This window comes from Phaseolus vulgaris, chromosome 6 (assembly GCF_000499845.2).
Source record: "Phaseolus vulgaris cultivar G19833 chromosome 6, P. vulgaris v2.0, whole genome shotgun sequence".
Taxonomy (NCBI): Eukaryota; Viridiplantae; Streptophyta; class Magnoliopsida; order Fabales; family Fabaceae; genus Phaseolus; species Phaseolus vulgaris.
In genome coordinates this window covers 12175000-12188645 of record NC_023754.2, presented here as the reverse complement: position 1 = coordinate 12188645, position 13646 = coordinate 12175000, and positions in this window count along the sequence as shown.

Below are 13646 nucleotides of genomic sequence, written 5' to 3'. Positions count from 1 at the left end.
ATATGCTATGCAATACTGCTGTTTTTTTCTGGTTTAAAATCTGGTGCAGTGCAGGTGCAATTTTGGTTTAAAATCTGGTGCAGTACAAGTACTTAAAGCAACAATGCTATGAGGTTAGCTATGGGGATTTGTCTCCATCAAACAGGGGGAGATTGTTGAAGATGGTTGCTGCCCCTTCAAGATTGTGTTTGATGAAGACTTGTATGCTGTGTTTGATGAAGACATTTATGTACTTTCCATGTATTTTGTGCTTTGCTTTAAGTGTGTCTTAGTTAGTGCTTAGGGGTTGGCTAAGAGTAGCTTTTTGCTGAGTATCTCACCTCATAACCACTGGCCATGTGTTAAGAACAAGCATAAGTTTTCTAAAACTGTTTTGCACATGTTTTACACAAAAACACGTTTTACTGCATAAAAATAAATCTGTTCTTTTCTAAATAAACAGATTCATTTTCTTCACTGATGCCTTGGCTAAAGTCTTGTAAAAATTGGATTTTGTGCATCAGGTATTTTGACTAAGTTTTCTTCTTTTCAAAACGACTGAGTTTCAAATAGTTAAACTTTCTCTGTTTTCGTTTTGAAAAATAAATCTGTTCATCTGTAAATGAATAGATTCTTTTTTGCCTCTGGTGCCATATCACACTTAAACGTTTTTCAGTTTTATCTCAGCACCAGAATGGTTGACTAAGTCTCCTCACTTAACAGAATCTCTAACTGCTTTTGAAAATAAATCAGTTTATTTTATTTTCAATCTGTTCATTTTATAACAGCTTTAACTGTTTTTCAAAATTCTGTTATAAGCTGGCTTTCTATAAAATGCAAACTTGTTTCTGAGCTTAATAACGATTCAAACAGTATATACATTTGCAAAAAACAAGTTTTAACAGCAGAGAGTTAAGTGTTTTCAAGGATTAGCATTTGTTCTTCAAAGATTTCAAAAATCAAAAAGTGCTTGTTCTTGGTTTGGTTCCAAAAGCTTGGTGTGAGGTGCAGCTACTGTTCTAGCAATCTTGCCTACTGGTTTAAGGCTGATCTTTGTTACCTCAATCAGGTGTAGTCGTTTCATTTCTTATTACTTGTAAAAGTTTGGTTGAATCCTCTTCTTGATAGGTGTTCTTGGAGAGTGGATGTGTGTGTATGAGTGCTGAAATAGGTTTTTTCAGCAAGAGTACCTAAGTTCTTGTAGGTTTCAAGAACAGTGGGAAGTGTACTTGATTGTACTGTGTGTTAGTGAATTCCACCTGTTGTTGGTGAAGACTGGATGTAGCTCAGGTTGAGTGAACCAGTATAATTGTTTGTGTTCATTCTCTCCCTCACTCTGCAATTTCGTTTCTGCATAATTGATAAAACTGCAAAGAAATAAATCTGTTCAATTGTAAATAAATCTGTTCTTTCTGGGCACTGTGCATACTGTTCTTGATTTCTGAAAAAGCTGTTGTAATCTGATAAGAACATACATAATCTGCTAAAACCATTGGAACAGATTGATTGTGATAAGCTGATCAAGAAACTGTCAATATCATTAATTGAACCTTAAACAAATTGCTACAAGTTGAAGCTTGCTGTTCTGTGATTAAGTGTTCTTAATTTCTGGAAAATTGCTTAACATCAAGAAGAACATTCATAGTCTGTTAAAGGCCACTGGAACAGCTTGTGTGCAAAGATCACTCAATTAATCAGCATGCTATCAATTGAACCTTAATCACTTGCTTGAAATTGAAGCTTGCAGTTTTGTGTTTCACTGTTTTTCAAAACAGATATCTGTGTGTGTGGTGCTGAAAATTTTCACTGCATGATCTTGTGATTAATCTTGCTGAATTAAAAGCTTGTCAAACAAAAACAGTGCTGAAATAAATCTGTTCATTTTTACATAAATCGATTTACTTTCTGCAAAACTGGGTTAAACACTGTTTTTGCGAAGAAGTTTTAAAAGGTCAATTCACCCCCCCTCTTGAACTTTGGCACTATTAAACCCAACAATTTCCTACATTCTTGATTCATATCTATTGTTATGATTTGTGTTACTAAACTACGATTATAAATTTTGCATCATAATGTTTTTCTTTTTCAATTTCTGCTATCATTACACAAGTTGTTGTCCTTTAACAAGTAACGTGCATAATAAATTAAGGACAACGTTAACTATGGTGGTTGATTGATTTGTTTTTCGTTGTGCAGAGTGTAGGGTGTATGGTATCATGTCCATGATGCAATTTTATTTTGGTGTTTTTTATACTTGTATAACAAATTTGATATAGATGTAGTTATTTTTCGACTAAGAGGAAAGGAATAGAAAATTGTCATCATATTGTAATTACAAGATTTAGGGAACGTTTTATTCATACTTCTTAAGCACTTGTTTATGTTTGTTTTTGGAGTGTGTTTGCTTTGGTGTTGTAAATTGATAACAATATATGTTCATTTCGCCACTTCGCCAGTGACCAAATTTTATTTGTCTAATAATGTTTAAGCAACAATTCATCATTTTCCATAATTATTTTTATTTATGGCATGTTTTCAATTATATTGTACACAATCCAGCACCAATGGGATGAAAATTGTAAAAAAAGACCACTCGAAGGCATGTTATGTCTTCCGTCGTCATGCTTGATCTTGAGAGTCACTGCTTCAAAACAATATAATTGTCCAAAAATACACACCCAAGTCACCACATACACAAATCAGGGTAATCACTTATAATCAAACAAACTAGCATAATACCTACACATTTCTTGATATTTGGAGTACATTCGTCAAAATCGAGAAACACTTGTTTCACGTAAAACACAAAATTACTTAATGAAATATCACACCAAAACAAACCATTATGTGCAAACACGAAATGAACTTAAGTCACATCACTCATCATCATCCTTGATATTGTGGGCAAGACTTTAAAAAAACTACAATTGTGCAAACACTTATGCTTAAGTCACCGCATACACAAACCAAGCTCACCAATTATAATTAGACACTTATCTTATCTCAGTGTCATTGTAGTTAGTCAGAGTTAGTGGTGATATGTGTAAGAATAATTGGTGACCTGCTACTAACTTTTTGCATAATTAAATAACTTTAGAAATTTTGAGCTTTGTGTTGTTCTTGTGTGAATTGGTCCAGTGCATGAAATATGTGTAAATTCACCTCAGTGAAGGACATGAAGGTCAAGTTCTTTAATTTGATTGTTAATGTAGTTAGTGACAGTCACATTAAATGGTTACCTGTGTAGGAATAAGTGTGATCTGCTACCAATTTTCTATGTCGTTAAGTAATTTTAGAAATTGAGTTGTGTTGCTCTTGTGTGTGGGACACCAAGGTACAATTATCATATTTCAATTTTAATACAATTAGTCAAAATAAGTGCTACCAACTTTCTGCATAATGAAGTAATTTTAGAAATTTTGGGCTTTGTTGTATTCTTGAGTGTGGTGGTGTAGTGGTGTGTGTAAAGTCATCCTAGTAGAGGACATTATGGTCAAGTTCTCTAATGTCACTTTTAATGTAGTTAGCGATAGTCACATTAAGTGGTGACCTATGCCAAGTTTCTGCACCGTGAAGTAATTTTAGAAATTGAGCTTTGTTTTATTCTTTGGTGGTGCATAACATGTTTGTAAAATGACCTCAGTGGAGGAAACCAATGTCAAGTTTTCTAATCTCAGCGTCAATGTAGTTAGTCACAGTAAGTGGTGATCTGCTACCAACTTTCTGCATAGTGATGTAATTTTAGAATTTTTGAGTTGTGTTGTTCTTGTGTAGTGTGGTGCAGTGCATGCAGTGTGTGTAAAGTCACCCCAGTGAAGAATATGAAGGTCAAGTTCTATAATATCACTGTTAATGTAGTTAGTTAGTAACAATCACATTAAGTGGATCCTGTGTAGGAATAAGTGGTGACCTGCTACCAACTTTATGCGCAGAGAAGTAATTTTTGAAATTTTCAGTTGTCTTTTTCTTGGATGGGGTGGTGCAGTGCATGAGGTGTGTGTAAAGTCACCCCAGTGCAGGACATGATAGTCAAGTTCTCTAATGTCATTTCTAATGTAGTTAGTCATAGTCATATTAAGTGGTGACCTTTGTAGGAATAAGTGGTGATCTGCTACCAAGTTTCGACATCGTAAAGTAATTTTAGGAATTGAGCTTTGTTTTGTTCTTGGGTGGTTCATGATTGATAAGTCTTAGATTTCAGTAATATTTCATATTAAAATACAGACACTTATGGATATTAATTGATAAAATAACTATAATATAACCCTTAATTTATGAATTTAAATCTTTTTATATGTCTTGTGATTATAATTTGAATAAGAATGATTTATTCCCAAATTTGTGTTAATTTCAAGATTCTATGAAAAAATGTTGATGAAAGGGCAAAAGGAGAATATACAAACCTAAAAAGAAAAAGTTTGAATGCACCAGCACTCACCCAAGCTCGCCTAAACTCGCCCAAGCCAGGAGCTCCCAGAGGATCTCACCCAAGCGAGTTCAATCTCGCCCAGGCGAGATCACTCCATTGACATTGGGCCTTTTTTCGTGCAACTCGCTCAGGCGAGCCTAATAACGCCTAGGCGAGTAGTCACTTAGGCCCATCACAACTAGGTTAAATATGAGGCTTGAGGCACAACCCTATACATCATTGAGTGGATTGGAAATCATTTGGGAGAATAGAAGGTGTTAGAAACCTTAGAGGAGGCATCCGTCAAGGAGAAACATCCTGGAACTTCTTTTCTTGCTCTACGGGCTTGTAATAGCCAACATGAGTGGCTAATTCTACCATGTAATGGGACCAAATTTTGGTGCTTGATTTTTGTCTTATGGAGGTTCCTTTGGTGGAAAAACAGCACATGTGATTTCATGACTGTGGTTGCTACAAGCATATGACAAGGGAGAAATTCTAGAAGCTTCAAGTGCATGCAACCTATGGAGTTAACAACAAGGGCATTCTTAAGAATCAAGAAAAAGCTTGGTCAAAAGAGACGTGTTGTAGTGAAGATCAATCAAATACGGCGGCTTGAAAGTAAAACGGGTTTTCTTAATCTTAAGCATTGCATAAATTAAAAGATCTTATGTTCTCTTAAACTCTGGAATAATATTCTCTTTTATTTTTTTTAATAATTTCATTTGTTTTTCTTTTGTGCCATTTATTATGAAATTTCATATTTGCTGTTACAAAAAAACAACCGATTGTTTTCACGAAACAACCGATTGTTTCCCTATAACAACATTGCATTAAATGGGTCTCTTTTCTCTATGCATTGTTTCTATTGCAGATTCCTTCTCCAAATTGTTACAAGTCAAATTGCATTCATCATGGATTTTTTGTTCTCTCTGAAAGGAAGTTACATTGGTCATAAATTGAATATATTCCATATTTTCTTTGAAAATAAAGTGTTTTTATGACTAGTCAAAGTTTACATGTGCTCTCCATGTGATTTATGTGCCTTGACTGTCATAAAGCTGTCATCTTCTGCCATATTCTCTATGTAAAACAAAACAACCCATTGAATGAAAATTTTTGTACTATTTTTATCTCTATATAAATAACTTATTTTGTTGTTCTTTCTCACAAGAACAACCCATTATTTTTGCTCTAAACTTTTGTGAACTATCTCTGTGTGTGTGTTGTTCCTTAAATATTTTCCATGGAATCTACACCTCTTTCTTCCAAGAGGATGAACTCTAGGGGTATAGAGAGAGAAGAACGTTTGGAGAATTTGTTTTCAGGTGAAAGTGAGAAGATAGACAAATATCTTCATGAAACTAGTAGAAAATTGATCAACACTCCAAAGATCATATCCTTCAACTGGCTTAAATATCAAAAGCTTCTGGAAGTGAGGAGTCTTCTTAAAGACCAAGTGCTGAAGAGGTTTATTGGGATGACTGGGAACATATACCCAGGTTTGGTAAGAGTTTTCTATACCAATCTTCAAGTTGTTGGTAACAATATTTGCTCTCATGTGAAGGGAGTAGATATGGAGATTACCCAAGAGGTATGGACTGCAATAACTGGTTTGAAGGATGCTGGACTGAGGATCAACAAGGGAAACATTGGAGTTGTTGATGAGTTTAACAAAATGCAATTCTACAAGAGCTGCTTGAAGGATCCTCATTCTTCAGTGAGAAATTTTTCTATTGGGAGACAAAAGTTGAATGAAAGGCTTATTGGATTCATTGTCACATGGATGCTAACTCCAAGAGGAAGAACCATTCTACATTGACTGAAGAATATCTTGTCTTCATATATTGCATCATGAGCAAGACCAAAATCAACTAGATTCATGTCTTTAAGGAGCACAAGCTGAAATCTATGAGGTTATGTGATTATCACTATCCTTATGCTATTTTGATTACTAAATTTCTACATTATTTTGAAGTTCATTTGGAGGATAAACAATATGAACTTGTGAAGACTATAAGTGAATTCAATAATGGACCCCTAAGTAGGATGGGATTCACAAAGGTTAATGGAAGATGGATAAGCAAAGGTGGTGATCTTGTTGGTTCATCAAGTGGTGCACATGCTGAAGGTGAAGATGAAGATCAAACAGTTGTTGCTACTACTGATATGGAAGCTGGAGGAGATGGTGCCGGTGGTTATGAAGTTGGACAAAGTGCTAGAAACATGGGTGAACGCATCACATCCATGTCACCTTTTGAGAGGTTGATGTTGAGCAGAATGGACAGATTTGCAGATGAACAAAAGAGCCATCATGAATTATGTGTGTCTCGTTTTTAGAATCTTGATGAGCATATTGAAGCAGTTTAGAATCATCTATTTGAACTCCAATATGGGAAAGATGATTGAAGATTTGTTCTTGTCTTAAGTCTTTTAATTTTGTTGGGTTTCTGATGAACAATCTTATATTTGCTGGGTTTATTTTGCTTGAACATTTGATATTGTGAAAATTGTTCTTATACTCTTTTACTCTATTTGTGAGGACAAATAGGGGGAGAATTTGTTTGTTTGGTTGTTGGTTTATTGTTGCTTATAACTGTTTGATTGCTAATATGTAGTTGTGCAGGAAACTCTGATTTTCTCTCCTACTTACACTAGTTTTTCAAATTGATTTTGTGGTTTTTCTTTGTGGAAATCACATAGTGGAAGTTGGTTCAGCAGTGCAAGAGATTTTGGATGGAATTACCTTCTGGTACTGCTGTTTTGATTGTTTTGCAGGTACCTTCAAATTCAAACAGAACTCAACAAAGCAAACCAGGGATTTGTCTTCATCAAATAGGGGGAGATTGTTGAAGAAGTGCTTTGATGACTCCAAATCTCCATGGATTGTTTGAAGGCTGATGTTAGCTTAGTTGGGTGTGTTCGGGGGTAGTTTGAATTTGTTAATTCACTCTTAGTTTGAATCCAAAAGCTGGTTTAATTGAAATCTTTTTGAAAAGAGTGTTTTATGAAGAAGCAGAAAAACAACCAGTTGTTTTATCATTTCAATTAATTGTTTCATACTTAAGATTTTTGAAACTGGTTTTGGTAGGTTTGAACTTAGTTGACTTTGTTGTCAAACCAATTCAATCGGTTGTTTCGACAAAACAACCAACTGTTTTTTTAAGTGCCTTAACAGAATTTTGTTAAGTTTGTTAAATCTGCTTTAAATGATTTGAAAGTGATTTGGCTTTTATATAAATGTTTTCAACTACTATTTCGAGTATAAATGTTCTGTTATATGCTCCTAGCAAACTTACAAGATCAGTTTTTGAAATCAAGTTTTCTGTAATATTGCTTAAGGCTTTGGATATTTCTCTAAGGGTGTGTTTGCTTCCAAGTGGGAGGAGGAGGGAGGGGGTGTTTTTTTGTGTTTGTTTCCATGGTTTTGAGAGTGGGGGAGAGGATGAGGGAGAGGGTGGAGGGTTTTTTTCTTTCTTCACAAAATGAAGATATTTGTGGGGATTTAGTAAGATTATTGCATTTTACCAAAATACCCTTGTGCATGCATTTTATTTTAATATACAAAATTAAATATTACATAAATTTATTTATTATTTATAATTTCAAAAATATTTAATTATACTATTAATAACAACATATAATTATAAATAATAAAATAATAAAATAAAGTTATAATATCAACAATATATAGTTATATAAATTAACAAATGAATATTATTTTCATAAATTTTAATGTATTTAATAAATTTATTTCAATTTAACACCAAAATATTTTATATTATATTTTTTAATTTTTTATTAAAAATATAAATAATTATGAATATTATATGTTAAAAATATTTAATTAATTCAAACCTACACAAAAAAAAATCATAATTTATTATTTAAATATTTTTTAATAAGGATAATTTTGTAAACTTACAATAAACCATCCTCACAAATCCTCTCTATCATCCCTCAATCCAAACAACCTCACATATCCTCACACATCCTCTTCAATCCTCACAAATCCACTCTCTCCCCTCTTCACAAATCCCCTCCTCAATCCAAACAAAGCCTAAGAGTGAAGTAGGACTTGCTATGTACTTTGATTTGATTTGTACCAGGTGTGATCAATCCTATTTCTTCTTGATTTGTAATTCTGTAAGTACTGGTGTTCACAGAGTCAGAGGGTGTTCTGATTTGTGGTTTGTTTGTGGTGTGCCAGAAGAAGTGTGTGTTCTTGAGGGGATCAAGATCACTTCTTTGGTGGTTTTGTGTTTGTAATCTGGTTTTTGATTACTTAGTGGATACCCAGAGGTTTATGGGAAATGGATGTAGCTCTTGGTATAAGAGTGAACCAGTATAAAGTTGCTTGTGTGATTCTTTCTCTCCCTTAACTCTTGCATATATGTTTTTAGTTGTTTTTTACACTCTGCTGATAAAAGCAACTGGTTGAATCGCAGAAACAACCGGTTGAATTTCTGGAATTCAACTAAAATTGATTTTTATCTTGTGTTCTTCGATTCCTTTGGCTGTGATTCTTCTTTGACTTTCTTCATACCTTCAAAACTTTTGAAAAAACGTTTGAAAACAATTCACCCCCCTCTTGTTTAATGTCTACAATTCTAATAATTAAGACAAGTATTTCATCGATTACGAAACATCCAGGAAACATTAGTCCTAGCAGTAAACACAACACAAACCAAGGCAAAATCACATCCAAGTCATACATTAATAAGCCCCATCATTTGAAGCCCCATCATTTGAAGGTTCTTTAATCTTACTATCAATGTAGTTATTTATAATCACATTAAGTGGTCATTAATTATTATTTTTTTCAATTTTAAATTTCCTTTTCAAAAAATTATAAATTTGATAGGTGATATGTATATATATAACTAATTTTAAATCAATATAAATATATATATATATATATATAATCTTATACAAAAAAAAAATTGAAGTAATAGAAGTATAAAAAAAAAGTTGATATTGTTGTTATATAAGTTATTCAATAGAGTCCACTCACAACCATAATTTATCCAAAAACAAACTCCGAGTTAGTGGCCAAAATGAATCTCTTAACATCCCCGATTACAAGCTGTTGAATTAATGGCTTAAACAATAGGGGGAGGGTGAATTGTTTATCAAAATATTTTCATAAAGATTGAATAAGAATGAAGCTTTATCACAAATCACAGATTAAGCAATCAAGGAAGACAATCAAACAATGTAAAATACTATTTGCAGAATTTCAATCGATTGAATCTTCGTTTTAACCGGTTGTTTATGGCAGCAGCAAAAGCAAAATTAAAACTCAAGCTCGAGCCTATGTCGAGTCGAGTCAGCCCAGGTTGACTCGACTCCACTTTGGCCTAGGTCGACTCGACTCGACTGTGACCTGAGCCGACTAAGACTCGTGTAGACAAATATTTTATTATTTAATTTGATATTATTAAATTAGTATCACCTACTAATTGATTAAAATTTACAATTAAATTTATAAAACCACCAGGTAAGAATCATACTACTTATAAATTGTTTTAAACTACAATCCACTTTTTAATTTAAAATATGTGATTTCAATTACAAGACTTGCAATATTTTTCAATCGTCAATCAAAATTTCAATTACTACACATGTAATTTTTTCCAACCTCCAATCCAAATTTCAATTATAACACCTCAATTTATTTTGAACAGTCAATCCAAATATCAATTTATAATTGAACTAGAATTTTAAGTATAACACCTGCAATGCTTTTTAATAGGCAATCCAAATTTAAATTTGCAATCAATATGGAAGTTCAATTGTAACACCTACAATTGGGTTCAAGTTCCAAATCAAAGTGAATAACAATTGAACTTCAATGTACTTGAACAATTGATTTCCTAACACTTGCAATACTCTAAATGAGAAATAAAAATTATGCACACAAAATTATAGCAATAACTTACATAAGTCTATCAGGCACAACTATCTACCCAAAGCCCATCTTCTTATTGTGTGTGACCATGAATAACTTATCGGGTTCAACCGGTCGACCAAATTTACGTTCTTGAAATAAATGAAAAAATTATCAACATTAGATATTATCTACTGAATTCAGACTTATGTAACAAAATATAGATACTTACTAGGCCCAATGCAATGTCAATGTGTGATTTATGGCCATAGAGTGCAATGTCCCACCTCGAGTCGATGATCTATTCAATTTATTTTCGACTGATTTCTCTTTGAACTTTTTAAAATCCCAATAGTTTAAGAGACCAATCCATGCTTTTTAACCGATCCAGCTAGGTTTAGTCACTTTCACCCTAGCTTTACCAAACATATCACAAAGACATTTTCTTATCTTTGACTCATACACTTTTCTAATTTGACAGTCATCATGAGGAGTCCAAATCACTTGAATCGATAAAAAGAACATATTTAAAAAACATATCTAATATTTAAAGAACATGTCTAATACCTTAAGTAAATAATATAGTGTTACACAATTACTATATAACTTAGTTATTCTTTAGATAATTAGATTAATATATAAAAATATATGAAGTTGTGCCAGTAAAATGAGCCCAGACTTATTTAGTAAAGATAGTGTGGTATTAAAAGTGTGAAAAAGTGAAATTGCTGGGAGTGAAAATTGGCCCCGCGTGAGTGTAGTGCAATGAATGGTTCCTCGTGCAATAGAACTTTGTCCTTTAGAAAGAAAAAAAAAAACGTAAAAAAGTCATAGCCATTATATCCCTGCAGGTCCTGAACGAAAAATGCTAGTTACAAGTATACAACAGAAATGAAAGAAAATAATGGAAACTAAGATTCAATTAAAGTTCATAGTGATTTATACCATGAAAGTAATGCATAGATACACATATTAATATGAAAGTGCAACAAATTTAAACTCTACTGTAACAGTTGAATCCTCTGTGTCAATTGCTTCTTGACCATGTCACTGATTTTGCCAACTACAGGACCATTAAAAGAAATTTTAGATCCAAATGCCACTTGCTTGAATGATTCAAAAGTATTGTTGAATTTCATAAAATTAATTAAATCAATATTATTTTTACTTTTAATTAATTTTTTCATCAAAAGAGAACTTTACTTTTTCATGACTTTCTTTATTTGGTATAAAAAAATCAATAAAAATAACTCACTTAATTATTTATAAAATATATACCATTAAAACATTAATATTTTAAGCAATTATTTAAAAACCTACCGATTCAAATATTTAAATAAAAATTTTAAGTCTGAATATTTTAAGATAATTTAAAACGCGTAGGAATCAATTTTTTTCCCTTCTTTATTTAATTACAAAATGATCTCTTATTAACTCAGAGAAAATATTTCATTAAAAAAGGAGATAGATAAACTTTTGAAGTGATAAATCATTTTATAATTTAGAAAATAAATGTTTGGAACCAAGTGCTTGATTTTACGGAAGTTTTTGGAAGTTGATGAAGATGTACCTCTCAGTTGCACCATCGACAGCCAATGCCAAAATCATTGATTTTAATATGAGCTTGACAATGATATTGCGTGCACAACCATTCACACACAGCAAACAATGTTTTCATTTTCAATATACATACATACATATATATATATATATATATATATATATATATATATATTTAACCTTGATTATAAATGTAAAATTTTATAAAATTTAATAACAATAAAATAATAACTAAATAATCCATTACAAAAATCATTAAATAGAAATCATTTAAAAATAATAATTATAATATTAATTAAATTAAATACTATTTTATAAATTAAAAAAATTATTATTATCTAAATTGATTTCTATTGTTACTAAATAGTCTATGTTAATATTTAATTAGTTATTAAGATAATCATAACGTACCTCTTTAGATTTCAAATATAGATGCCATCATCCAAATATATATACTGGTAGAAACAATATTTTGGATAATGCGTTGAGTCTATTTATGTTTAGGCAAAAAGCAATAGGGAAATTGAGTAGAGATTGGGAATAATATAAATTATTTATCTCTTTAACCTTATTCTATATCAAATTATTTAGTTTCAATTTGTTTGATTATGTCACTGCACAGATGCTATCAGGGGAAGAAGATTAAATTAATAAATGTTGCATCTTACTGCTTGAATATTAAGCTGCGTGCCTTCGATGCCCTTCTGTGTGGCATCTATATCTCCTGTTACAACAAGTTCTTTTCATTCCATGAAGAAATTCTTATTAAATTTACCAACATCCACACATGTTCATGTAAAAACAAAATTCAGCATATCTTCCTTTCATAGGCTATTCTTCAAAATGGACATGAGGAGAAAGAGTTAAACTGTTAGCAACTAATCAAGGGTTATAATAATTAAAACTAAAATGCTTTCTAACACACTCTATTAGTAATTGAAATTTATTCCAACTAACACTAGATAACAAATAAAACTAAGACGGGTGTACTTTTATAAAAAATCTTTCATGTTATGCGATAAAATCTTTCATGTTATACATTATTATAATGTAACTTGATTTCTCAACTATGTTGACATCTCAAGTAAAAACAATCATCTGTCATCACATGAGAAAAGTATTATTAAAAAAAATAAAAATATGGGGACCTAAGTCAAAACTCATATTTTACAAAAAACGATACATAGGTAGACTATACTTATTCATAAAGAATTCTAATAACAGATTAGATGAAAACCTCTTATATCAATGAAATGATTTTCTATGAATAAAATATCAAATCAACCAACTTATCAGCACACGTATTTCCTTCACGAAAAATATAAGTAACCCTAAACCTGATTTTCTTATAGTAATTAACACAAATATTTCATCGATTCCGAAATATCAAAGGAACATTTGTCCTATCAATAAACGCAACACAAATCAAAGCATAATCACATTCCAGCCAGACAGACATTAGTAAGTTCTATTTTTTAAGTGTATTTTAATCAAATTATTAATTAAAAAACCAAATTCTGATAATCTTTTAAAGTCTTAGATCGAGTAGATACTATAATATTTCATAATAATAAATCTTATTTTACAATTTTTTTTTTTATAAAATTTAACAAACTTAAAGTTTGCTTCCTAATCTAAAAACATGGAACAACTCATAGCAAAGTATATTTTTAATGTTAGACTGGATCACTAGTCATTATTGTTTAAAATTATTAGAGATTGTCTTGTGGGTATGGATTTATAATAAAACAAGGTTTTAAAAAAATAATAGTAAATATCAGTTTCAGCATCTTGTGTTTCATACCTTGC